Source organism: Pseudophryne corroboree, chromosome 7 (genome assembly GCF_028390025.1).
Source record: "Pseudophryne corroboree isolate aPseCor3 chromosome 7, aPseCor3.hap2, whole genome shotgun sequence".
In the NCBI taxonomy this organism is placed as follows: domain Eukaryota; kingdom Metazoa; phylum Chordata; class Amphibia; order Anura; family Myobatrachidae; genus Pseudophryne; species Pseudophryne corroboree.
In genome coordinates, this window is record NC_086450.1 from 132,418,269 (window position 1) to 132,422,049 (window position 3,781).

General features: G+C 44.7%; 2 pseudogenes; one reads left to right on the forward strand and one right to left on the reverse strand.

Moving 5' to 3' along the window:
• Positions 1-1,725: 1,725 nt before the first annotated feature.
• On the reverse strand, positions 1,726-1,844 carry LOC134946406 (5S ribosomal RNA; annotated as a pseudogene).
• Positions 1,845-3,417: 1,573 nt separating this feature from the next.
• LOC134946407 (5S ribosomal RNA) lies at positions 3,418-3,536 on the forward strand (annotated as a pseudogene).
• Positions 3,537-3,781: the final 245 nt, after the last annotated feature.

The following is a 3,781-nucleotide window of genomic DNA, read 5'->3' on the forward strand; positions in this document are numbered from 1 at the left end:
AGGAATCAGTAGCAGGAAAAGAGAAGTAATAATGCCACTGTATAGGTCATTGGTGCGGCCTCATCTGGAATACTGTGTCCAGTTCTGGAGACCATATCTCCAGAAGGATATAAATACATTAGAGAGTATACAAAGAAGGGCAACTAAAATGGTGCCAGTGTGAGAGGGTGGTGATGGCCTGCGAGTGCGTGTGGTGGTGCCTGCTGCCGTGCAGGTGTAGACTCGGTACTCACCAGGCGCCGCTCGCTCTCACCTTCAGGTACCGGAACCCTCAACGGACCTGGAAATCTTCACTCGGATCCGGACACGGCGATTCCCTCTCGGAGCTGACCGACGACCGAGCTGAGGAGAGAATGGTCTACATTAAAGGGGGTATCGACCCTTCTTCCGCTGGAACAGGGGATACCCCAGGGGTGGCCGCGACCTTCACCGGCTGGGTGAATGGTCATCACCGGCACAAAGCCTCAGCTACCCAGATTTCACACACTCGCGCTTTCGCACGTAGTGTGATGAAAAGGGATTCTCACGTCCGTGAGCAATCCCGACTCCGGCGCTCGGGGACAAACAAGGGACAGACGTACACGGATGCTACTCACCGTCACAAGTCTTGCACTCCGATCTTCTCCACTTACAGGTCCCTGTAAGGAGGCAAAGAGAAACAGCCGTGCAGGGCCAAGAACTACCCTAGTGTGCGTCCGCTACACTAGCTACATAAATAGAGCCCTCAAACTAGCTTGTGTGGGTGGTGCGACACAACTATGCACAACTTACACAACACATACACTTTGCCCTGCACGGTAACAACATATATCACACTATCGGAGTTACAACATAAAACGGTGCTGTCCCTTTATCTACCCGACTCAGAACACCCCGTAGTGGGGGCCGCACAGCCCACCCACCTACCGTGCTCTCTCCTTAGGGGCTCAGGCCGAGCTGACCGGCCTACTTAACACCTCAGGGTGGCCGGGGCCTAGCGCCCAGGGCCACCTGTACTCACCTCGGGGGAACACTAATTCACTGGGCCTAGCGCCCCCTAACTGCACACAGGCCGGAGGCCTGACTTCGCCCACGGGCCTAGCGCCCGCCTAACTTGCCGCCCATTGGGAGACCTGGGCCTTGTGCCCAGGGTCACCTTATCGTATACTTGAAAAACTGGAAGAAAAAGGAAGGCTCTTGTGTGGGCGCACTCTTGTAGGAAAAATAGGTTATATATAACAATTATGAAGGAATATTTAAAACATAACTTTTATTGACATTATTATGACACAAGGTTCTTCCCTGAAATCTATCCTTGAAAATACAAATTTGAAAATATCTTGCTTATAAATAAAAATGTTCTGGTCTCTTTATGGTAAAGAGTATATGGGAGGGTTGTAGACATGAATTGGTCATACCCCCATTCCCCCTGACCAGTACAGGATTACTGTATTGATGGAACCACAGGGTGGTCAAGACACATTAGTATATAAGGCTGTGCTCTTTGGCTATAAGTGACTAGGGTAATAATCAGAAGTCACACCTCTATGAGCGGTACACAAAGTTAGCATACACATATCATGATTTGAGAAAATATTAAACAGGAAATAATGGACATCCTGAAAACAGTGGAAAAAACCATTATGTTGTAAACACTGAGATGGAAACTGAGATATAGGGATTACTGAATAGAATTAGTGGTGATACTGCTGTTGGTGTTATTATCACATAAGTGAGGAAAATCCTACTCTACAACACCAGGTATTCGCAGGCAGTCTCCCTTCCTGATACTGACCTGGCCCAACGCTGTTTAGCTTCCAAGATCAGACGAGATCGGGCGCTGGCAGCGTGGTATGGTAGTAGAGAATTTTTATGTGAACACCAATGAGAGTGCACCTATATAAGAATGATGAAATTTTGGAGAGATCGACAGAAAAGTGATAGAGAAAAGGTTGTGAAAATGTGTGGATCTGCTTTCCACGTTAGACCCGATTCCAAAATTCCCACTCACGTGGTGCAATGTTACGGGAATCGTGAATGAGAGTCCACGAGGTTAGTGATCACAGGAAAATTCGGTTGTCGGGATTAGCACTGTTGATTACAATCAGAGGACCCCCTGACTGCCACTAATGTCGTGGTTTATCCAAGAGGAATAATTCTCTGTGATGGATATCAGATGGGAGATAGAAAAAACTCACAACAGTTGCAGAAGTGTTTGGAACTTAAATAGATAATAGAGGCTTTGAATCAGTAAAATTTCATACTAAGAATAGGATATGAATATCCCGTTATTAACATATGTCAATTGCTGAAGAGAATAAAGCAAATAAAGAAAATCATCAGATCCAAAATATCAGACAAATATGAGAGGTATATGCTATTCATATGCATTTGCTATTCAAGTCATAATACATTTTCAGCTTAACCTCATGCAAGGTGCTGTGTGCTTGGTATACTGTAAGAACCCCCAAAAAACCACTGTAATACACACTGAATGTGGGATAATTAAGGCACTTCTGCCTAGATTTACAGCAAGAGTTACTATCCGTGGCATACAGCCACAAGATAGTGGGGCTTACGGTTTCACCAGTGAGATGAGAGAGCCAGAGAGAGCAAGCAGATGAATCAGGCTGATGCCAGGATGAAGCTGTGTCGATGAGACCCCTTGCGGAATGCGGAAAACGCGTTTCGCCCTTAGGCTTGTTCACTTCCGGGTTCCGTATGGTCCGGTGTGGGGAGCGGGCTTTTGTAGCAGCGGAAGGTCAAATAGACCAATCAGGGAGTGTTGGATAACAAGTGTAGTTGCTGCTCGTGTGCTATTACAGTGGTTTTTTGGGGGTTCTTACAGTATACCAAGCACACAGCACCTTGCATGAGGTTAAGCTGAAAATGTATTATGACTTGAATAGCAAATGCATATGAATAGCATATACCTCTCATATTTGTCTGATATTTTGGATCTGATGATTTTCTTTATTTGCTTTATTCTCTTCAGCAATTGACATATGTTAATAACGGGATATTCATATCCTATTCTTAGTATGAAATTTTACTGATTCAAAGCCTCTATTATCTATTTAAGTTCCAAACACTTCTGCAACTGTTGTGAGTTTTTTCTATCTCCCATCTGATATCCATCACAGAGAATTATTCCTCTTGGATAAACCACGACATTAGTGGCAGTCAGGGGGTCCTCTGATTGTAATCAACAGTGCTAATCCCGACAACCGAATTTTCCTGTGATCACTAACCTCGTGGACTCTCATTCACGATTCCCGTAACATTGCACCACGTGAGTGGGAATTTTGGAATCGGGTCTAACGTGGAAAGCAGATCCACACATTTTCACAACCTTTTCTCTATCACTTTTCTGTCGATCTCTCCAAAATTTCATCATTCTTATATAGGTGCACTCTCATTGGTGTTCACATAAAAATTCTCTACTACCATACCACGCTGCCAGCGCCCGATCTCGTCTGATCTTGGAAGCTAAACAGCGTTGGGCCAGGTCAGTATCAGGAAGGGAGACTGCCTGCGAATACCTGGTGTTGTAGAGTAGGATTTTCCTCACTTATGTGATAATAACACCAACAGCAGTATCACCACTAATTCTATTCAGTAATCCCTATATCTCAGTTTCCATCTCAGTGTTTACAACATAATGGTTTTTTCCACTGTTTTCAGGATGTCCATTATTTCCTGTTTAATATTTTCTCAAATCATGATATGTGTATGCTAACTTTGTGTACCGCTCATAGAGGTGTGACTTCTGATTATTACCCTAGTCACTTATAGCCAAAGA